The following is a 23736-nucleotide window of genomic DNA, read 5'->3' as shown; positions in this document are numbered from 1 at the left end:
AGCAGGAAAACTCTTTGACTCATGGCATTTGGACTTTTTAGGTCACCAGTGAAAACCATAATTATACAGTGATCTCCAGAGCTGTGTGGTTTTTCCTGTATGAAAATGGATCTAAAGGCAAGAGAGACAGCAAGATCCAAGAGAAACTATAGTTGTATATTTCCTGACAGGGAACTGACATGCATTTTACTAAGTGGACTGATAAACAAATGGAAAGTTTCTTACCACTAGTGAGGAGCATTGGTGAAATTAAGCAGAAAAATGCTATCAAGCAGACTTTCAGTTAAATTGTATAGTTTTCCACTCCCTGTTTAAATACAGTTACAGGCATCACTATAAAAAGATGAAGAACTGCAGTTAACCTTCCTGTCACTCTTGTATTTGCTTCCCTGTGGGGCCAACTGTAACTTTACTAACATTTTGTAAGAGCAGATCCTGTCTAAGTTAAACTTTGAGGAAATTGTTATCCAGGTGTAAAAGCAATCTTCATGCTGCTCCTGTTTCCCTGCAACCTTTTACTATACCAAACAACACAGGTAGGTAGCCTTCAGGTTCCTTCTGGGAAGAGCTGGTGCAGTGCATTAGGAGTTTGTAGGAGGTATTTCACCGTGTGCTTGAAATATCACAAAAAAACAACAAAGTGCTGCAGAAATGTGTTTTGATCCACCATGAAAGCAGGCGTTTCACCCTGCTAGATGGTGTCCTGGTGACTTGAGCAGAGCTGTCAGCAGCAGGCTTTTATGGAGTGCACCTTCCCTGAAGTGCACTGTGCTGAGTTTCATGGTACTTCAGGGTGATGTAAATGCTTATGTAAACAAAGCTGCTGTGATATTTACCATCAGAGGACACTTTCTCTAGTGTCCATCAGGCTGCATGTTTTCCATCCTGTTAACTCTGTAGAATAACCTCTTAAATTGAGCTGATTTAAATTGTTTGACAGGAGCATGAATGCATAATACAGTGTAGACACAGGGAGAGAGGTGTCTTCAGTGACTTTGTGCATATGAAATCTTTTAATAGTAAAAGTAATCTCAGTTAAGTGATCTGACCTATGTGTAGATTTTCTTCTGGATCACCTTTGCTAGAAAAAAACTGGAAAGGAGTTTTTTTATGGCTGAATGGATTAAAAAATGGCTATACTGCAATGGCAAGCAGACGTGATGGTGATTTAAATAATCGAGCATACTTCAATCAGGTTGAGGTAGTGTGGGTTAAAGCTGAATAGTTACTTTCTGTTAATTTTGTATCTATCTGTTCCTATTCTGGAATCATGTTTGGAATAGCCTTTCTGTCCTACATTTGCGCTTGGTTTTAACCTGAGCAAAAAAGGTTAAAACCTTTCTGCCCTTGGACAGAATGGTTTTGGTCAGTTACCCATATTCCTCCTAGATACGGTTTAGCCTGGGATTCCTCTGCTTCTAAAGAGAAGTATGAAAGACATTCTGAATTGACTGTAGGTCCTAAACTGTTTGCAAAACCGATAGCTGTCAGTGGGGATTTTTAGCAGTTACCAGAAAGTGTGAATCTCTTTCTGCTTTCAGAGTCCTCAGCAAATCCTCAAGCTCCAGTAACTTTCAGAAGGATAACAGCATTATGCTTTATTTCCAAATTCATGGATAACAACCCTCACTATTTAATTTAAATTTTTTATTTTCTACTTTTGGGCTGCCTTTTATCTTGTTTGTGAGGGATAAACTTGCATTCTGTTATCTCTTTAAGACTCGTGGTTTTTACCTTCAGATCTGGCATGCTGCTCATGAATTCTTACAACCCAGTGCTTTAGGAAGAGTTACTGGTCCTGCTTTATTCAACATGAAGCCTAAGCTCTTAGTGGTAATGGTATCTTTTCCATCAATGTAACTGACACTCTTGGTATTTCCTGCATTTTGTGTTGCCCTGGTTAGGTGATGGACATGTAACAAGGAAAGGAGTGTTCATCTACACAGCTTTGTTAAGACTAAGTAGTACTGGATATCAAATTATGGCTGACTTGTCAAACTGTGCCTCTTTTGTTAGATTTAAAGGGTCTGGCAAACGATTGGAGAAAGCTACAGATAAGTAAATCAATATGTAGCACAATCAGTTGCCAAGCAGTCCTGCTTCTCAAATGCCTGAGTAGAAGAGTAACTTCTACTGTGTCTGAGATCTACTGGCAGCTCTGCATCCAAAGTCATGTGCAACACCTAAAATATAAGGAATATGTCACTTGACATGTCTCCTTACTGTTCATAAATATAAAGCTTTAAATTGCAGCTTTGAAGAAGGAATGTCCACCATTTCTTGGTCGTTAAGCTTGCTTTTCTTTCTAAATAATTAGTTCTTTTCTCTGCCCTTTCACAGTTCCTCTATTTTCTCTAATCTTAGCTCCAAGGTTAAAAGAGAACTCTCTCGAGCATGTATCTATAATTAAGGCTTTTTAACCACAGTTACAGTGGAGTATAAGCAGTCCTCTGGTATTGCTGATACCCAGGGAAGAAACTTGCTTCAGTAGAAAAGCTGTTGATTTTGGTATAATTGAACTCCCTGCTATCCTAGTCATGGGAGTTCTGTCTGATACTGCTTTCATGCCTTCCCACTTTGATAAGCTGTATTTCTAAGGTTGGTGACCATTAGTGGCATATTCTCTGTAGTTCACAAGAATAAAAATATTTATTCTGCTTATTATTTTCTTGGAAACCCAGGCTGCCAGCTGTTGCAAGTAGTGTTCCTCATGAGTGTGTTCAGAAAGTTTGAGGAAATGTCATCTAGCTCATTTCTAAGGTCTTCTTTGGGTCTTACTTCAGCTCAGTCCAGGAATCTGCACTAAAACACAACTCTCATGAATGATGGTTGGTTGGACGTCAGCAGACTTCCCTTTTTTGGAGGTCACGATATGAGCACACAAATGTGTTGCCACCAATGTGAGTCAGAGTTGAAATTCCTCACGTAGTCAAGGTGCTCTTGGAGGTCTTGCAGTGGACAAGAGCACACCTAGAGGCAATTAGTAAATGATAACTAATGGCTTAAAACTTGCACCCTACAAAACTTGGGTTATATTACCATATCCTTTGCTTTTCTGTACTATGGAGCCAAACTGAAATGACACGCAGTTTAAACATATTAAGGGTTTAAAATGGAAACCTTATTTTAAGTGATTTGTTGTAGCTCCTGTTGGTGTTATGATTCTTTCCTTGGCCAGAAATAGAAAGCAAAGGAAGGGGAGGAGGATGGAGTCAGCCAAGGTTTGAATGCATAGTGCTGCCCAGCCTGGTGGAGAAGTTAACTCTTAATGTTTATTTGGTGATTGTGTTTTCCAGTCTCAACTACTTATTAAATTTTCATCTCTAATACTTTTTCTTTGCAATTACCACAACAAGAGCAGAAAGTGACTTCTAAAAACTCTTTCAAACAGTGAATGCTGGCATGGTTCTGTTAAGCTGAGCATTGTCTCTGCACTGAGGTAACTAATTTCTGTTCAAAGAGTCTCCCCTCAATACTAGTATGTCACATATGTGTCATGTGTAGCTGATGTAGCAGTGACCTGACACATTGCCCTGATGTAGCTTTCAAATAGAGGACTTGGCTTATTCTGTGTGCTTGTGGTTCATAAGGTGACTGCTTGAGTCTAACATAGAAAAGGCATTTCAGAGTATTTTTTAAGTGCATAGAAACTGCAGCTGTTCACTGAAATAATGGCCAACCAAGGAGTTAAACTTCAAACAAATGTTGAGGGGTGGTTTTCCAGGTACAAATATTTGAACTTGTGACTTAAATTTGGATGTCTGTAGATGGATTGTCTACCTGCTGTAGAGCTATTTGGTAATTACAATAAAGGATTTGCAGAATAACAATACATCAATCTATCTCCTGCAAGAGCTTTCTGGATCCATGAAGTCTTCCTTTTTGTTTGACTACTCTTCCTTTCCAAAAATCTGATTAGAATGACACTTTGTTACTCAGTCTTGTGATGTTTTGGGGCTATATCAGATCTTATCTGGAAACACTGTCAGCTGTCCCTCCTACATGTGGAGCTGCTTTGCTTCTCCCCCCTTGAACAGCTGTTTTTTGTAAGATTGTTGTTATGAAAAGTTTTACTCTGTGTGATCTCTAAAGCCTGAAATCCTTTCCTTGCAGTTACATGTGCAAGCCAAGGTAACTTTTCAAAGGCAAGTCATGCTCTTCTCTATCTTTGCTTATGGTTATTTGGAAGATCCAACATCTAAAATCTCTAGTAGCTACTCTTGTTTGTTTGTTGTTTTTTGGGGTTTTTTCTGTGGAAGATCACATAGGCTTGTATTTATATAAATTATCTTGTGTTCATTTCAGAAGTTACTTTTACCTAGTTCTTGACAGCAACAACAATTTATTTTTTTTTCTCCCTGATGGAAGACAATTAGGGTTTTTTTTCTTTCTCAAGGTTACCTAACGTTTGTCAGCCTTCAAATGAAGTCCAAAGAAGAAACTTTCCCAGGGAGCAGTAAGCATGAGCTGTTGCTTAATAAATAAAACAGGTGAAACAGAGTTTGAGTTTTCTTAATGTTTAGACCAAAGTTTTCAGAGATGTCTTGGAGTGTGATGTTCCTTTGAAAAATAAGAGTCTTTGTGACTTTGATCTAGGGTATGATACAAAAATAACCATGTTACCAGGTCTGGCATCCCATAAGATATTTTTTTTTTCTCTTTTATATTATTTTTAAGAGTGAGCAGCTCCTTCAGTTCTGCTCAGACTCACTTTAATCTTAACTCTGCTCCCTTGAAAGTGGCTCTCTTTAGAGACTGTACCTTCAGCTCAGATAAGTGAAATAAAAATGTATTCCCTTACTGAAGAAAATCAGAACCCCAGAAGCTAGATAAATACATACATAACTATGTTGTAAAGGGCTTTGGTTAGGCAAGGAAGTTATTTTCTGTAATGTTACAGAAGGTCACTAAAATTTAGCCTGACTGTCAGTTTGTGTTGGCCACTACATTACAAGATTATTCTGGATCTCAAAAAGAAGTGAACCCTGTGATTATCTTCTGTCTTCATTTATCTCCCAGGTGGCCTGTTGCCAGGCTTTAGTGTATGATAGCCAAGTAATAAAGAAAAACCCTTTTTTTTCCTTGATCCTGCATATGTTACTTTTGCTGATCCACCAAATAGACTCTGGACTGCCACCTCTCTTTGATTCTCAAGCTGTGGCTTACTGTGTTGGAAATACCTAAAACTCCTATTGATTGTTTACTTTTGCATGCTGCCTAATTTGGTTTTTGTTGCCATTTTAGAATCTGATTCAAGGTACTAATTTAGCTTGGGGGAAAAAAATCTCCCTTCAGAAAACAAGCATCTGTTCCTAGGTCTCATCCACAGCAGCAAAGAAGTTATATCAGTATAATTAAAGTGTTTGGAATGATACTTCTCAATTATTTTCCTTGCCTAGTTCTGAGGGCATGGAAGTAAGCTGCAAAGACATCAGCAAAGTATTGGAAGACCTGGGATTTTGATACAGAAACTCTCAGTGTATTTGCATATACATAAGGAGACCAGAGGACTACCCAACTTCTTATTGTTGCCATTTTCCTGCTATTTCTGGCTATTTCTGACGATTCTCTGGAAATGTGGTTCTTCCCCCATTCCGCCCCAAATTCTTTCTGATCCTCTGTAAATAACTGAGGAGTGGGTGTCAAGAGGAAGGGACCAGTCTCAGTGGTGCCAAGTACTAGGATAAGGAACAGTGGGTAGAAGGTAGAGCACAGGAAGTTCCACCTCAACATGAGGTGAAACTTCTTTACTGTGAGGGAGACAGAGCATTGGGACAGGCTGCCCAGAGAGGTTGTGGAATCTCCTTCTCTGGAGACTTTCAAGACCTATCTGACTGTGTTCCTGTGTGATTTGCCCTGGGTGATCCTGTTCTGCCAAGGGAGTTGGACTCAATGATCTCTAAAGGTCCCTTCCAACCCCGACCATTCTGTGATTCAGTTGTGGGTTGTATATCTGCAGATGGGAATGCAGAAGTCTTGTCTGCAACATGTGAACGTCCTACTTGGTTTGTCCTTGATTTCTGGATTGCTGTGGAGTATCTGTGTAGAGAAGATAATAGGTTTTCTTTCACTGTAGTTGCACGTTCTCTGCAAATAGCAACTTGGGCCAGCTGATTACAGGAAGAGAGTCCTTGGCAAAGCAATTGCAAACTAGAAAGAAAGTGTTTTGAACCTCAATCTGTGCCAAGATTCTTTTCCTTGCATTTTGGCCAAAGCTGTTATCAGCATAAAATAATACTAGTTACCACGAGTGAAAGGCCTAAGCTCTGGAAACAAGTGGTGTCTTGTGGCTTTCCAAGTGCTGATGTTTTTGTAATATGAGGCTGTTCATAGTAGAAATGCATCTGAGAAGCTGCAAATTGATGCACATGAGCAGAGAGCACTGGTATTGCTGATAAATTAGTTGGAAATTGTCGCTTAGGTAAAAACTCAAATATTGGCTTAATCCAAAAACATTAAATGAAATAAAAAAAACTACCTATTTTCTCTTTGGGTATTTGAAAACAATAACGAGTCATCTGAAAACTTGTTTTTTAAAATTATTTCTAGAGGGTATATGTTTTCAAGCCTAATGCAGTGAAGTCTATTTTTATAGTCCTTGAAAACAAAACCTGACAGACCGTATTTGCCAGCACTTAAATTGCTCTGGTGACAGTGCTTCTTTTTAAAGCATGCCAGAGGAAATGCTCTCTGCCCAGAGCGTATGTCAGTGATTAGTGGGACCAGTGCTGCAGGATGAGGTGGGAGAAATATGGTTGTGTACAGAAAAAGCTGAATGGGCAGAACATGAGAATGTAGTGGTTTGTGGATATGGTTTACAGTAGGAATGAAAAATAGTTACTTTTAGGGTTGTCTGTATGTGACTGACATGCAGTCTTCCAAATCAGTTGAGGTTTAACTGAGAGCACAATTGGTGCCTTTCCCTGTATGTTTCCCTCAATTTCTTCTTCATTTAGAAAACTGTTTGACCTTTGTATCTATCACTGTTTATGTAATGCAGGTATCTGTGGGCTTTGTTTGTGCTAGAGCCCTAGGTAGTATGAGACTTTGGTACCCAACCCTTTGGTTTTTTTTGTATTTAGGCCTCAGTGGATTTAAGGCCTCAGGCATCAAACAGGAATGAACTTTTTTTGTATCATCATAAGATGATTCTTATGTGATATAGAGGCCACCATGTATATAAGGACCATGTACTTAAGATCTGGAGAAATTAGAGGTCAAAAGCCTGCCTTACCCAGTTGTTTTTAATTTAACCCTGAAAGTGCATACAGACCTTGATTGGGGACACCCCCCACACACACTGTTTGAATTGCAGAGGTAGAAGATGAGTGTCAAGATGCACAGCAGTGCAAAATCAAAGTTTCTTGTGGATTTAGCCCTTGACATCACTGATGTAGTTGTCATTCAAGTGCTGTAAAAGATACTCTCCTGCCTTACCCTGTTCTTCGTACCTTGTCACTTCTGTCAGATAATGCCAAAATTTTTCTGTTCAATATAAATGGGAGCAATATGAAAATGCCCTTCTCCCTTTATCACAATTGATGTCTGCATTTGAACTTTATGGGTATTTGTTTATGAAAACTGCTTGTTTTCCTCTCTGAAATCTTTTCGTCAGAGCAGCTCAATACAGCTTGGATTATGGAAAGTCGCAAGAGGTTATAGAGACTCCCTGAAAATTAGTAAAAAGAATGTATTGAACTGCTGTGTAGCATTACCCTGCTAGCATCAAAATTAGACTGCTACTTTTTCTAGAGTAGACATTTGGCTATTAATATTTAAAGAAGTAATGCAAGAAGCCAGGTTATTTCCAATTAAATCCAAGTTGTGAAATAATTGTCATTGCTACAGCTATGACTTCCCTGTCTTATGCTTTTTTATACAGAAATTTTCCTCAGTTTTAAGAGCTTTTTAAAGCTATTTTAGGGTTGTTGTTTTTTTTTTTTTTTTATTTCCCTAGTCTTTAAAATTCTTGCTTTTGAGTAACTCTTGACATAATTAGAAAAACAGAATTAAATCCTTTGGACCCTTTAGGGAAAAGTGATGGCTCGATCATGAGGATTGATTTGTGTTCTCTAGCATGCAGGTGGCCCTGTCAGAAATCTGCAAGAAGAAAATAAAACACCCCAAAGAAAGACTGCTTCCCTTAAATATATTTTCAGTTGATTTTCCTTCCCTGAAGTTGCTTTATAGAAAATGCCTTAAAAACTATATTGTTTTCTGGTATTTTTACCAAAAAACCCCAGCTTCTCAGCAGTGCAATAATTGGATTTTACACTGTGTCGCAAATACTGCACAGCTTTCTGAAAGGGACAGCTGGATTTTCACTGGTGACTGAATCCAGCATTTAACGATCTTGGGTGTTTTCAGTTGTCTGATGTGTGCTGTCTCTAGGTTTTCTAATGGCTTCATACTTGAATCTGCTGGCTAAGGCATGAGACTTCGGGATCCTCTTTCTTCTTCCTTAGCTTGTCAGAGCTGTGAAAAGATCTGACTTTGAAGCCTTGATTATTTTTAATCTCTTTTTAATTTCATAACAACTATTAAAGGTCTAAACATTTAAGAGGAGCACCAGCTTACCTCATTTGTGAGTCACACCTTCACAGTAACAGGATGTCTTCTGCAAAATGTTTGCAAGCTCATTGAAGCTGGATCCATTAGTACTGGGTCGATGTGGGATTTTAGCTGTATCTGCAGGTACAGTCTAGTTTTTTAGCAGAAATATGTGTACAAGTGGCTCTTTGAAAGGCTCCTGGGTAGCAAGGGAAAGCCAGTGGCTCTGACTGGAGTGCAGCAGCGAGGCACGGTGTTCATCCCTCCTCTTCTGGTGGAAGACTATTGAAAACTACCCATGTCTCTTGCTCCTGAAGTTTTGTGATGCACTGTTAAAGTAAACCTGTGCACAGACTCCAGCAATCTTCTCCATTCAGGAGGTGGAAAAGAATACCAAAGATTATTTTTTTTCCATCCTATTTATAAACTTTGTCAGCCTCACATGAGTTTGGGCATGTGTTCAGTGCTGCTGGATTATGCAGTTAAGATTCTGTTCTGGCTTCCTAAACAAAACCAGTGTGTAACACATCACTGTTCAGCATGTGTGTGTAATCCATTCTTGGTTCTGTGCTGTGTGCAAGGCAGCAAGAAGGGTCAGGAATTGAATAGAGACCAATTTGTGCACTTGGGTCTTGTTTGCAATCACAGGGTACAAGGCTTCTGAAGCACCTAAAAACTCACAGTGGCTCTGTTGACAGAGAAGACCCTGAAAGCTGCTTGGTTATAGAGTACTTTTAAAATTTAAGGAAATATAATCCAACATCTTAATTGCACGTCTGAGTTTATTACTTTAATGTTGACTGTAGCAATTCTGCTTAGTAACTAATGGGGCCAAACTCTGTGTAACAATGAATCGCCTCCAAAAGATCTTAATCTACAGCAATAGGTAATACTTGAAAAAACCTGGAGGGAATGCAGAAGTTGCAAAGATTCAAAGCAGTCTTGGCTTTAGCTTATGTTACTAAAATTTCCTGGTTACTCCTTTGCCGAATGGCTTGGACAACCTGTAGTGAGTATGCAAGAGGTTACTGTGATCTGCAGCCAGAATGGTGGAAGCATTAAACCCTGCTCTGTAGCAAAATACCTGCAGAACAGCTTTCCAAAGGGATTTATTGTACCTCAACCAGTAGTCACAAGCACTGGCTTGTGTTCCTGGAACACTGTATGTTTGAGAAATGGCACAGTTTGCAGCAGGAGTTAGTCAAGATTTAGTTTAGGTATGTCCCTGCCTCTTCATGCTGTCCCATGGCTTCAGTCAGCCCTGCAATGTGACAGGTTTTTGCTGCTTTGCTGCTTGTTGGTTTCTGCTTATCAACTCTGACTTTGTTATATCTTGAACAGCCAAACTGTTGCGGTGTTGCTCTTACACCTTTGGCGTACAGCTGTGTTCCCAGACTGAGGTGGGATGCTACCTCACTGATTCTTGCTCTTCCTGGTGGTTTATATTCCAGCCCAGCATAGGTCACTAAGGGAACTGATGTAGATCCTTCCAGTTGCATATTCACTGGCCACAGAAGCGTCACTAGCTGAGCATCTTTCCAACTGCATGAGCTGATGTGGGAATGAGACAATGCTCTTCACTGGAGCAATGGGCTTCAAGGAAAAGAGGAAGGCACCTGCTGTGCCTCTTTCTGCTCCATCTTTGAGTTTCTATTGCTAGTAGGAGACCTGCTGTACTTCAGGAAGATTATAGTTGCAAGAAGTTACAAAACAGCACCCCAGCAGGGATAATCTCCTCAAAGTAATCTCTTGGGAACTGCATGTACTTGATAGATGTTTCAAGGCATAATCCTTCTCTAAAGAGTAAAGTTCATTGGTATCCAGACAAAGACTCTTTGGCCATCTGGACTTGACTTAGATGTCTGCTGCTTACTTGTGGGCGAGGAAGTGCTGTCTGAGCTGTGGATATTAGGTGCTATGCAGCATATTTTAGTAACACTTAAGCTCCCTTGACCTAATTCACTTGTTTTTGTTTTTTTTTTTACTGGAGCAAGGATTAGCAGTGGCTTGCTAGTATAAAAGTAAGTAGCAGTTAATTCTTGTGAGTCAAGTCCTGTATGACTATAGCTTGGGTAAGGCAATCTTCTTGGGAAAAATGGGGCAAATTCCTCAAATGAAGGTCATCAAGGATAGATGTATGATCCTTGTGTCAAGTGCTGTTGTGATAAGGAAATTGTGTGTTAAGAGTTGGATGGTGCTGGCTACTTCTGCTGCTTTCTTTAAGTCATGACTGATCTCCACTCTTAGCCAGAGCAAGCTTCCTTGGAGACCTTAATACATTCCACAGGATTCCAGATAATTCTGAAAATACTTTCTAAATACTGTCTTAATTAAAGATTTCTTTAAGTCAGAATTAAGTTAATAACATGTTCCAGGAATTTTCTCGAAGTCTTTGAAAGCTGACTGTACATTCCTTTCAAAGTTAGGAGTTACAAAGTAATATTGTGCTGCTTGTGGGTTACAGATAAGTTCAAATAAATGTATGATTATTTTTTTCTTGCAGCACTTTGCCTTTTTGTGAACTGACACTATTGAGTCACCACCACTCTTTAGGATTTTGCAATTGTATTGCTGTGGTCCTTTAGCTGTGATGGAAAAAAATAATTTAGTGTTCTTGGGAGGGCATTTTTAAAATCCCTGGGTATGTCAGACTAGATAGTGCTGCATAAGACAACAGACTAACAGCCATATAAAATGCTTTTGTTTTGCAGAACCTGTGTCTGCTTCTAAAGTACTGCATGATCATATAGGTTTTGTACCCTCTAGAAAAATAGCAATTTGTGGAGTTGTTGGCAGCTCACACAGCTGTGGTGCTGCAAATGCTGCTGTTTAGGTTATCAGAAGATAAGTGCTTAGGAGATATGCCTTTAAAGACAAGTTATACTGTCCTGGGTTTATCCCTGTCAAGGCGTGACCAGAGGCAGTTCTCTGCCACTGGAACAGTAATTAGAGCCTCAAACCTAAACAGTGCCCTGACTTTTTTTAAATATGTGTATCAACATGGATTGAGTGCTTCTATTGGACTGTGCTGCTGGTTTGCATTTTTAATTAGGGTTTTAGGATTTTACACTCCAACTAGCTGTATTCTGTATATCTAATGGAAAAGTCTGTGTGTTGGAGGGATGCGAATTTCTGTAGCAGTAAAGCAGAGCTTTTAGCTTAAAAGATGTGTTTGCAAGAGAGTTCTGAATCTGCTGTCTTTCCAAATCCATGTTCTACAAAGATTATATTCTTCCTTGCCTTTTGCAGATAGTTTGGAGGAGCTAGGGGCTTCAGTAGAGTTCACCTTCTTCTGATGAGTGTAGTTCACTTCTGCAGAAAGGATGTTCAGTCTCCTCTGACTCAACCAGTGTTAGGAAAATTTGGCTGCTGGCTGGGAGATGAAAGCAGTGCAGAGCTGCCTTTCTGAGCTTGCAGTTGGCCTTTGACGTGTTGCCGCTCAGTTCTCTAAAGCTGCAAAAGGTTTAAAAAAATAAAATCAGAACCTTGTCAGTTTATGTTGCTTCTCCTGAGACCCACAAGCAGCTATGAAACTGCTTTTCAAATTGATGTTCAAATTCTGACTGGAAACGGCAAGAGCATGTCAGGCTAGAACTCAGCCTGAAAACAGATGTGTGATTATAGAGAAGACTATTGTCGTATACATCGTTCCAATATTTTTTTACAATAAGTGAAATGTTAGTTCTTTTCTACTTGCTTTGCAATCTTCTGGTGTATCAAAACCTATGTAATTATCTACACTTACTAAAGGCTTTGCAGAGGGAATGGATGATTCTGTCTCCATATTTGCTGTGCAATTATTGTGAAATAACACAAAAGCCTGTTAAGTTGTCCGTCAGCGAAAGCATTACTGGGAAACTAAGCAGCTATGGAGCAGTTAAAAGAGAAAGACATTTTGAAGTGTCCTCTCTGTTCTCAAAGGATGGGAGGCAGTTCTTATGGACTTTGCACTGAGATCAGAGACTAAGCACTGAAAGCAATGAGTCAGTGCATTAATCTATGGGGCTGGGAAAGATATTTCTTTCCTAAGAGGAAAAAGTGCAACAGAACTCTTTATATCTCTTAAGTTTCCCAGGAGATATGAGCTCAAAATACGTTGTGATGAGCCTCTTCTACCACTGTATTAGATAGTTTCTTTGTAAAATGTCTTCCCCAGTGAGTTCAGTTTTCTAGCACAAGCCTTGCTCCTCTGTTCTTGAAAGCATTTTGCAGATTTGTCTCGTTTGTGAGAGGTGTTTCCTCCAGAGCAGCATGGTTAAAAAGAGGTTTAGAGCTGCTTGCAGTCAAAAGACATGGCTATTACGTAGCTCTGAGACAGTTTTCTCCCTGACTCACAAAACATGTATTGCAAAGGTTTACAGAGTTTTTGGACCACTTCTCCCAGATCTCACTCTGGAGCTGGACAGTGGACTGTTCTCAGGGGTGTAGGGATCTTTGCTCACTGACCATGAGGTTGTGCTGAACATTTGCTGTTTGTTTGGAGTTGGACACACTTTCCTGTCTGTTGGGCAAGTTATTTCAGGTGGCTTCAACCTTTCCACTCAGAAATGCCTGTTTGGGCCATAGGAACAGCTGAAATAGCTGATTTTCCAGAATGTTTTGCTTATGTTGTCACAAAAGACAAAGCCATGGAAGGCTTCTCAATAAAGTAAATTGGCACAAGAGGATGCAAAGTTAAACAAAGCATGTTGAGCTGGTGGCAGCTGAAAGGTTGCATAGAAGCACTCCCCAAAGGAAGGGAGAGGCTTCCTGAGTGCCCTGTGAGCTGTTGGTTTGTATGCAGAGTGGTGAAACTTTGCCCCTGTTGTATTGCTGGGAGTGAGTCCACAGCCCTGTAAGTCTGAAGGGTACCTGTGATGCAAGTTGCTGTACTTTTCAAGCCTCTGTGCTTGTGTACCTGGAATCTGTGCTGATTTATATAGCTCAAGAACCTTTGGAGTAGGGAAACACTGTCCCCTTGTTTGAATGGTTTTCATTCAGAGGCAGTAGAAGACCTGGGTGAAAATTGAGTTTCTAACTGGATTAAAAGCCTGGCTGTTATTTACTTTGTCTGAAGCAGTGAGCCACTATTTGAGATGGAGTTTAAATTAAAAACCCCACAATGTAAATTACTTGGGAATGGGTGTCATTTTGTGTGCCCATAGTGGTGGTAATCTGGGTAAGACAATTGCAGGAGCTTGCTTCTGGGGGTGAAGTGAAGGGAGGTGTTCTGGATATGGCACTTTTATGATAACTTCTGGAGATTACTCCTCTTACCAGAAAGATTTTTAGATGCTTGGTGTAATCAAAACCAACTGGATTACGGGAATTTTAAGGGTTTCTAAAGGCGTTTTTTTAAAAGCCCAAAAAGTCCAATTAGTAGAATTCAATTCATAGGAATTTAAAAATTCATGGTAAGTTACCTTATAAAATATAGATCACTTGAGACTTAAACTAAGACCGGCCATATGGTTTTGATATATTTTTTCTTTCAAACACTGACATGGTACTGAGCCCAGAGAACTTTATTTTCCTGATACATTGTAACCAGCTGCAGATGTTTTAGACATTATTGCTTCTAAATGGGCTTTGACAAATGTCTCCTGGAAGCCAGCAGTTCTAAATATTACATGGAGTGTATTCGGAGGAAATGTTGAAAATCCAAGTTTTAGGAATTAAACTTTCAATGTCTGAATCAAGAAAATTTACTTTCTGTCCTCATTGGGAGATTTGCTAGCTGAAGACATTATTCTGCAAGATATGCACAAATGTTGGTCATGGCACATATAGAGACTAGAACTGCCATGGTTGGTCTCGCATGGCATGTTAGTTACTGGTCTTCTATTGCTAATACTGGAAGGTGGACACTTACTTGAAAGGGAACTTCACCATATCACTCAATGCTGAACTGAAATTTATAACAAGTATTCAGCTTATCAGCACTAAGGTAGAAAAAATTGAACTTATGTATTTAAACATATGGAAACATTGTGGTTTGTGCATCAGTGACAAAGCACGGCCCTCTACTACAGAAACTTTTGGGGTATTTAAATAATCTGTACAGGATTAAAGAATTTGAAGTAATTTTTCTGTGTGTTTTGTCTTTGCATAGCTTTGAATTGAACCCTTTCCCAGAAGAGCATCTTCATATATGTGTATATGTATTACAAAATGTTGCTTGCTTGTTCAAATGTATGGCTCCAGGGTGGAGAGGGGCTGTGTGATTGTTGACATGGGAATTGCATCAGGTGTCGTTGACTTCCAAAATTCAGACAGATTGATTCATCACTGCATATAAACCATTGAGTCATTTTTCTGTACCCTGAGAGAGGTTGGGAAATGTCTGCTTTGCTGTAGACACCTCATTAAAATGTGATTCAGTATGCAGCACCCTCAGTTCTCAGGCTGGTCAAGGCAGGAGAGAAAGCAGACATCCTGAGGGGACAGGCAATACCTAAAGGCTGGATGCTCAATACGAGGTAGAGAAAACAGCCCTGTGGGCAGGGATGTGCCCACCAGTCTTACCCCTAGAGAGCCTTCCTCCAGCTTTGGACCAGTTTAAATATAAGCCAGCTTGTGCTCATTGAAATCCCTAGAGTCTGCCTGGCACTGGGCAGCAATTCCAAGAGAAGATTAGAGATGGTAAGCATCAATGGGTGACTACTTGAACAGGGACCTGCATGCTTTGCTTGAAGGGACGTGGCAGGCTGCCCTGCAGTGGGGAGCCGAATCAAGCAAATGCAAGTCTAATGATTTGGATTTTGCTGCTTCACACTAGTGTTTAAAACTGCTTAGATATAATCCTCCTAGAAAATCTCTCTGTGCTTTGAGATGGCAAACATTGACTGCTGCACACTGATTTTTAAGTACAAACTGGTTAAACTGAATTTTTGTGCAGCTGAACAAAGGCTCTCACTGATGCCTGGCAAAGAGAAGTTTTCATGTTTGATTCTATTTGTACAGGAGCATAAAACGGTTCTTTGTATTGATGTGCTATAATGAATGAAACAGTCAGCTGGAGGGTTGATACTTGCCATTTGGGTAGTGACTCTGGAAAATGTGTGTATCAAATACTTGGGGTGAGGGGGAATTCTGCTCATTTGCTGTAGAGCTACTGGTTGCATATGTTTAGCTGAACATGTTTTCTTGTCTTAGAAGGTTGCTATTTGTAATATGAATCTTTTCTTAGTGGTTGCTCACCTGAACCACAAAGCTGTTTGTTTTGTTGTTTTTTCCCAGTCACCAGGATGTTTCTACTATCTCTAGTGCTTGCTCTGGTTTCATGTCATGACTTCATAAGAAAAAAATCTCAAAAATAGTATGTAACCCTCAGCTGCAGCTATCTCAACATACATAAGCTCTGAGGTGGCTTCTCTGTGCTGTGTATGGAGCCCAAAATCCTTGCATTTTTTCTTAAAAGAGAAGCCATGGTTAGTTTTCTGAAACATCAATCAAAAGCATGCAGTATTTTTATGCAGCACTCAGAAGACTGACCTGAATATTTTGGAATCTGTAGTAGCCATGAACTTTGGCTTGCAACTTCTTGTAAGGAAAAGAAAATGATCCTACCTGTAATGGAAAGTAGCAGAAAGTTGGCTTCCATTTAACTTGACAGAATTTGGAGTGGTTTCTCTTCCCCATGGCCCAAATGCAATAACTTGGCTTGTTCAAAACAACTGCTGCATTTTGAAAACGCATTTAAAGGAATTTTGGAAGATAAAGTATTTGATTTTCCCACATCATCACTATGTACTCTAGTTTCTTCATACTTTCCCTTCTTGGATGAAATATTTAGCTTAATGTAGTGAGAGCTGCTACATAAATTGTTCCAGACAGTCAGAATAGTTCTTACTGAAGATGGAGGATTAAGTGAGGAAGGCTTTTAACTGCATCAGCATTGGGGGGTTTTTGCATGCAGTGATCTTCCTGAAGCTTGCAAAGAAGATTACTTAAATAGAACAGTGCTGGTGTGGAGTCATTGTTTAATCAGGATCTTCTTTGGCTGTCACTGAGATGAAAATGTTCTGAAAACTAAAGCAAGTGCCTGTCTGAACTTTTATACAGGGAAAGTAGTTTAAATTGCAGCAGCCAATTAGATTCAGCTGTTGGGAGATCTTAAAAATAAGTGCACTAAGCAGGAAAAAATGTGTTGAATTTCCAACCTACTAGTAAACATTTATTGATTCCTGAGGCTGGCAATGATGTTTCCTCTCTGTTTTTACAGAAGCAATTTTCTGCCTTAGAAGGTTATTCACCTCTTTGGTTCAGTAAGCCTGAAAGTTTTTGTGGAAGTGGAGATTGATACATGTTCCTGCATGAGGGAGTTTGAAAGTGTGAATTTCAGTGGTGGAGATAGCAGGAAGAATAATAAATTAATTTCCTAAATATGCTCTCCTTGCCTGATGAATAATGATCCAGTAACCAAACAGTATGTGTTAAGGAGGGCTTTGACACAAGTGTCTCAGTAATAGAGGTGATTTGATGATCTTGTCAGCATTTTGCATCTTGTTTCCCCCCCTGTGGTGCTGGTACAGTTCTGGATGGGGACCTACTGTAAACTAAATTGGTGAGATGAGCTGGATTTGAAAGAAGAAAAAAGCCTCTTAACTGAACTTTGCTCCTGAAGATTATGAGTATAGAACAGCAGTTTATTTCAGCAAACTGTTTTTGCTGAGCTCTGCAGAGGAAAAAGACTGTTGGTCTCATCTATTCAAAGAATTTGCAAGGATTTACTTCAGACCATAGACAAAAGTGTCAGGATTTATCAATCTAAGATTAGTTTTACTTGAAAGTACTTAGCAGCGTTGACTTTTTGTTAAGGGAATTGAAAAGTAATTCCACGAAATTGCATGTACTAAGAATCTTATTTTTTTTACCTTTGGCAAGATTGACATCTCATCATTGCAGTAAGTGTTATGGTCCTTCCTCCTCCTAATGTAATTTGTGAAAATCCAGTGCTATGTAGGCTGCTTCTGAGCAGCTGTCCTAAATGGGATTACTGAAAATGTTGACATTTATCTGAACTTCTTACATTTATAATTCATAATTGCCAACTGCTCTGGCTTATGCTTTTTGGGATGGTGAACTTGTCTTGCCTCTTTGCACAGTGGTAAATTTGTAGAAATTCATAAATATTTCCTAATCTGGGAGCATCATATGGACACTAAAATCTTGAAGTCTCTTTGCTTGTTACTTCAAGTTTCAAGAAATGTTCTTAGGAGTAAAGAAGACCAGTTCACTTAATGTGTGGCCCCTAGAATATTTTATAACATGAGGCACAGGCAAATAGGTCTAGTTGAAGGCACATGTGAAGGAATACTGAGGGAGAAGTAAGAGCTAGAGAGGGGTGAAAGTATTTCATTGCTCTGTGTGCATGTTGAAGTGAATTTAGATTCATCTGAAAGACCACTCTGGTTGGCAACCTGCTGTGCAGTACCGAGACTGACTTTTTAGTATGTGTTAGATATGAATTATGAAGTGATCCGAGTCCATATTCTGTATGCATCTCTTAATAGCATAAAATTATTCAAAGTTGAGTTGTTTCCTAGCATTAAATGCCTGGCTTATTTATGAGTCTCTTGCCTTTCAAGCAAAAGTGGCAATTTTCACATGTAGCATTTTATTTGCGTTTTCAAAAGACAGTTGCTATTTTATATTGCCTTAAAATATGTAGCTTGTCTCCCAGCAGTCTTGCATGTGCCAGCATCCAAAACTAGAACTGTGTGTATTTAATGGATTTTGTTTGGGATTCAGGCTAATATTACTGGGTAAAAAGTAAAAAAATAAAAAAATGCTTGCAATGTAGCATCATGTTCCATGATCTCATGGGGAGAGATTGCCCAGAGGTTTAGGTGTGGCTGACTTTGGTTTGGGCTGAATAATCTGCCCGTTTTTTACTGCTGGTTCTGGTACACAGCATGGTGTTTTGTTGTTTTTTTTTTTTTCCTGAAGTTTAACAGCTAGACATGTCCTTGCAGTTTTAATTAAAGTAATCTTTCTGACCACAGCTTTTATCTGCCATGCCTCTTTTCCCTAAGAGAAGCACTGCAGAGATGATATTTTCCACAACAGGTTAGTTGATTAAATGTTACGACAAATTACAGCTACCTGAAAGCACTTGCTGTCTTCTTTAGTTTGAGAGTGTTAAGTCACTGTTTTAAGTGCCAAAACCCTGTCTCCATTTTATCAAGGTGGTCACCTGTAAACATGTCATCCCCATATGTCCTCTCCTTTAGGGAGAGGAGAACAGGTGTTGTTACTTATGGAAAGATGCTTCAGGCACTTGCTGCAGGAGATGGTCACCAGGCTGTCAAAAGCAATCTTTATGGGCAGGCTGGTCTTTCACAAGGAGATGTGTTTACAGAGCATGAAATTAACATTTTTGCAGAGAGGCAAATAATTGCTTACAAAGGAGACTTTAGTAGCAGATTTGAAGCTTGAATGATTATTACTAAGGTCAGATGGAGCATATAGTGATGTCCATCTACTGAGCAAAGTCATTCAGAACTTTTTAGTTGTTCATTTATGCTAAGACGGTTTAAAATGTTGTAATGTTCACATCTTGAGCCTGTCACTTGGGATAAGAACTGGTAATAAGCTGTGTTGCTATACCTGTATATGTGGTATAGTTCCTTCAAAATCATTCTTGAATGGACAACTATTTTTTTTACTTGCAGAAAGAGGGGGAAATGCTCATTTCCATTATCATAGTCTTGAACTATTATCTAGTAATACCCTAGTGATGGCAGGGTTTTTAACAGACTTTGGAGGAAGTGTATGTGAAACAGGTTGTTCTGAACAAAAGGGTTGTCTGTGAAGCTTTCTGTGGTCAAGAGATGGGTCTAAAGAGCCAGTAGGTCTCGGGCAGTGTTGGCCGTCCTAAACTGCTCTGGTTAGTGCACTTACTCGTCAGGTCAGGGCTTTTTCATGAGCAGTGATGAAAAACTGTTCTGAAGAATTGATATTGGCAAAATTAATAAGATTGATTCTTCACTTACGACACAGATGAAGTCTTGAACTTCAGTCTTCTATGGTAATAAGACAAGTTAATCATCACTAATTGTGTCTCTTCGTTCCTAGTCTTCTCAGCCTGCTTATTCCTTCAAGGTGACTTCCCCACTCAATGCAATGTTTGAAAACCACGGAGCTTAAAGTAGGTTAACTCTTTGTAAAAGAAATGTTGTTCCATTACAATTAACCACATCACAGAATTTAGAAAGTTTGACTAATGTTAAATGTAGGTGAATTCAAATTTCAAAATGGAGGTAGGTTTTCCTCTCTGCACACCACAGTTGCAATAGTGTTTGGAGTGCTCCATTTTACAAACACCTGGGCCTCTTCAGGGAGGGAAAAATAAAAACATAAAGATTACAAAGGCTATTCTGAAAAATGCTTTAAAATCCTGCATGTTATACCCATGGTCTACCCATTGCTTTTCTGTAGGACATAATTCTTCAGAGGCAGTGGGACTTCTTGCTTAGTTCACATTGTGCTGAACTCCCAGCTCACATTAAAAAAAGGTTTTTTAAATAGTTTAAGTTACTTCTGTGCAAGACTGAACAGAGGTTTGCCTCCAAAATTCCTTTAAACAGGTGAAACAGAGCTCAGCTTCTGCACACTTTGCATAACCTGTGCAGTGGCACTGTTTTGCCAGCACTGGTTTTGCCACGAGGTGTTAAACAATAACATTTTCAGAGAGGGATCATGAAATCACAGAATAGTTTGGTTTGGAAGAGATAATCTGGATATCACCCCCCTGCATGGGCAGGGACACCTCCCACTAGACCAGGTTACTCAAAGTCCAGTCCAGCCTGGCCTTGAACACTTCCAAAGTGGAGCTTCTCTGGGCTACCTGTTCCAGTGTCTCTTTACCCGTATGATGAGCGATTATTTATTTTCGCAAGGTCTAATATAAATTTCCCTTCTTCCAGTTTAAAGCCATTCCCCCTCGTCCTATCACTCCAAGCCCTTGTAAAAAGTCCCTCCCCAGCTTTCTTGTAGCCCTTTCATGTACTGGATGGCTGCTGCAAGGTCTCCCTATGGCCTTCTCTCCTCCAGGTTGAAGAACCCAAACTCTCTTCACAGGAGAGGTGCTCCAGCCCTCTGATCCTTGTGGCCTCCTCTGGACTTGCTCCCTCACCTCCATGTCATTGTGTTGGGATGCACACAAGGAATTACACAGATGCTCTGTAACAAGACCTGCTAATAGTCTACCCTCTTTGAAATACTCCCACCAGCATGAACTTTTTTCTTGTTTAATAAGACTTGGTAGAATGAACTCCTAAGCAAATGTGAGGAGTTTCTATCAGTTATTCTCTGCTTTTATCTTATGTACAACCATGCATTTTATTTTTTATTGTTTTGTTTCTTTTTGTTTTTTTTTTATGCTTAAGCAATATTCTTTCAGTATGAAGTGAGACTCACAAAAAAACCTAGATACAACACGTGAGGTCAAATTGGGTACTTCTTTATTCAGGTATGACAAGAATCACGGTCTGTTTCAGAAAATGTCCTGCTCTACAGCAATTTTTCTTAGTCCTAAGAAGCTTCATTATAGCGAGGTCAGACCATGTGCTGTAGAGAAGAGAATTTATATTTTATCACAGGGCTAACTGCCATGCTCTTGTAATGACCCTGAAGGACAACAAATGCTCCAAATAATTCAGCTTCTTCAAAATATAGCTCTATTGTGCTATAGGAGCTAGAGCAGATCTAGGAAAATAGAAAATATTGTGGTCTATTTTCATGTGATTACAACTGGATGCTTGTGAGACAGTTCAGCTGCCATAGCACTCACTGATTTTAAGCTTCCAGAAAGTGGATAGTGAACATTTTTGGAATTCGACGTTTTCAGTGTTTTCTCAAGCAAGAGATTTCCCTGCAGACCCTTGTGGTAAAATGAGACTTCTCAAAATCTAATTGCCTTTTGGCCCGAGAAGGAACATACTAATTTATTGTGTAGTTAAAAAGTCTCTTCCATAATTTCATGTGTTGTGCTTTTAATTTCATGTCTTTTTTTCTTTGCAGCAGTGTGGAAAAGTGTGAGGACTATTTGTCATGCTTGCCCTTCCTTTCTGCCCAGTCACCTCTGCCTTAATCAGCATCCATTATTTTGCATTGTTCTATGTATGATGTTTGTGTAAATATCTTAGGATGAAACTTGCCTTTTTTTCAAACAGTAGGACAGAGATTCATACAGTCTGTGATGTGTCATCACCCCAAAAGGATAAAACAGCTGCTGAACAGCTGCATAAGAAGTCACTCAAGCCTTGTATTTATACAGTTAATGCTTTTCTTTACTCGCCCTTTGAATTGTATCCTGAACTTTTGATGTGTTCTGTTGTCACGACCACTTTTGAATTTTAATCCTGTTCTCCACTTAGCTGACAACATCAGCAGATTTAACAAGCATGCTTTTCATTCCAGCGTTGGAATCGATAGATAATTTTACAGGGTCTGGAAAGATTCTGGCAAAGATCGTTTTGACACACGACCTGAATGTTTGCAGCAGAATGTGTAAGTTCTGATTAGATTTGAGTGTGTTCCAATTTGGATATTAACAATAACAAGACTGAGTATACTCATTGAGTGGAATGATGCATCTCTCTTCTCTCTGCCCAGCTGGTACCTGTACCAAGCTGAAAGAAGCTGCTTGCTTCTTAGTTTTCAATCCTGACACTGCTGTATTTAATAGCAGTTTGTCACTCTTAAGGTGATGCTGAAAAGTGATTTGTAGCCTTTTAGGCACATGCAGTGTTCTGGTATCTGCATCTACAGCTCTACTTTTCCTCAGTTCCCCAGAAGTGTTTGTTGTATTTCAGTTACTGGAAATCTCATCCATCTTCCACAGGCACTCAGAGAAAATGGCTCTGCGACTGTCAACCAGCTTCTTCCCAGACCCAACCAATTTATTTTACCAGTTTCTGGTTTTTCCCCCTATTGTGCCCTCACCAGCCTTAGTGTGTCCTCTTGTCACACTGGCACTATAGGCAACCAGGTAGTTTCTTGCCATATGACAACCTGCAGCTGCCCATGTCAAGAGGCAGTCACTATTAGAGGGCATCTCTAGGAGGGACCAAATTACCTACCCAGCATCTGGCTTGTAGAATCAGCATTTCAGCATAGAGAATGTGATCTTTTCCTGGCCATGGGTCAGCCTCATCTCTGCCCAGGGTGGAGGACAAAAAAAAGCCTTGGGATGCCATAAAGCTGTGTGATGTTTGCAGCTTCACACTGTATTCAAAAGGGGTAGAGACAGGAGTCTGGAGCAGCTTGCTTAGGAGAGAAGGATTAAACCTGGGAAGTGTGATCAGATGGAACATACGGTGCACACAAGTATTGCAGGGAGTTCTGCCAATGCTTTTCTTGTCTGGGGGGGGTGATGAAAGGGTGATAGACACTCTCTTGCTGGGGACAAGTACTTGGCACTTCAGCTTTTAACTAGTGAGAAATGTCTATCAGTTGTTATAAACACAACGTATTTTTAGGATGCCCAGAACTTCCCATGGGGTAACCTTCCCCATATGGTTCATGATGGGGCTTTAGTCCTTGATTGTGTGATGTGCATGTTCTGCAAGTCATCTTTGCAACCCCTCAGTGGTGGCTTGGTTTCCTAGAAGAGACTGAAGACTGAAGTTAGGATTTTTGTGTTCAGCTTTTTTATGGTAGAATAATGCAGTTTGTGCCTGGTCTCAAGGAGCAGCTTGTGCTTCCTGATAAGATGAGCTGCTTACAGGAACCCAGTAATGGCACAAGGGTCTCTATAGCTATTGCCCATCTTCTCTGCACTGTGGTGGGCAGCAGGACTCCTCACCATCATGGGCAGTAATTCTATGTCCTGCCTTATATACAAGGAGAATCTGAAGGTGCAAACGAAGCACAACTATATCAAATGAAATGACACTGTAAATATGGGGAAATTTAAGGTAGATTCTGAAAAGAGTGTGATTAATCCTGGCATTGATCTGTGCACTTGCTATTGCTGGATGCAATGTACTAGTTGTCTGAATAGCAGTTAAATAACTTCTCAGGAAGGGGAGATGTGTTAAATGTTGCTTTTTAGTGCTGACGCTTTTGGTTTAATGTAACACTATCAAGAAGCATCAAGGCTGCCAGGAATTTGATTGAGAATTTACTTTAAAATCCTTAAAATAGCTAAAAGGCAAATAGTTGTATTCTGTTGCTGAAAACCAGAAAAATGTGGTATTG

General features: G+C 39.7%; 1 protein-coding gene across 1 annotated transcript in view; it reads left to right on the top strand.

The window, feature by feature from the left end:
* GALNT10 (polypeptide N-acetylgalactosaminyltransferase 10) overlaps nt 1-23736 on the top strand; it is a 73017-nt gene that overhangs the window by 1005 nt on the left and 48276 nt on the right. The gene's annotated exons all lie outside the window — the stretch shown is intronic.

The sequence above is a fragment of the Chaetura pelagica genome, unplaced genomic scaffold, assembly GCF_000747805.2.
Source record: "Chaetura pelagica isolate M959 unplaced genomic scaffold, ChaPel_1.0 scaffold356, whole genome shotgun sequence".
NCBI classification, from domain to species: Eukaryota; Metazoa; Chordata; class Aves; order Apodiformes; family Apodidae; genus Chaetura; species Chaetura pelagica.
The sequence above is the reverse complement of the archived record's forward strand: the minus strand, read 5'-3'. Positions and strand labels throughout refer to the sequence as shown.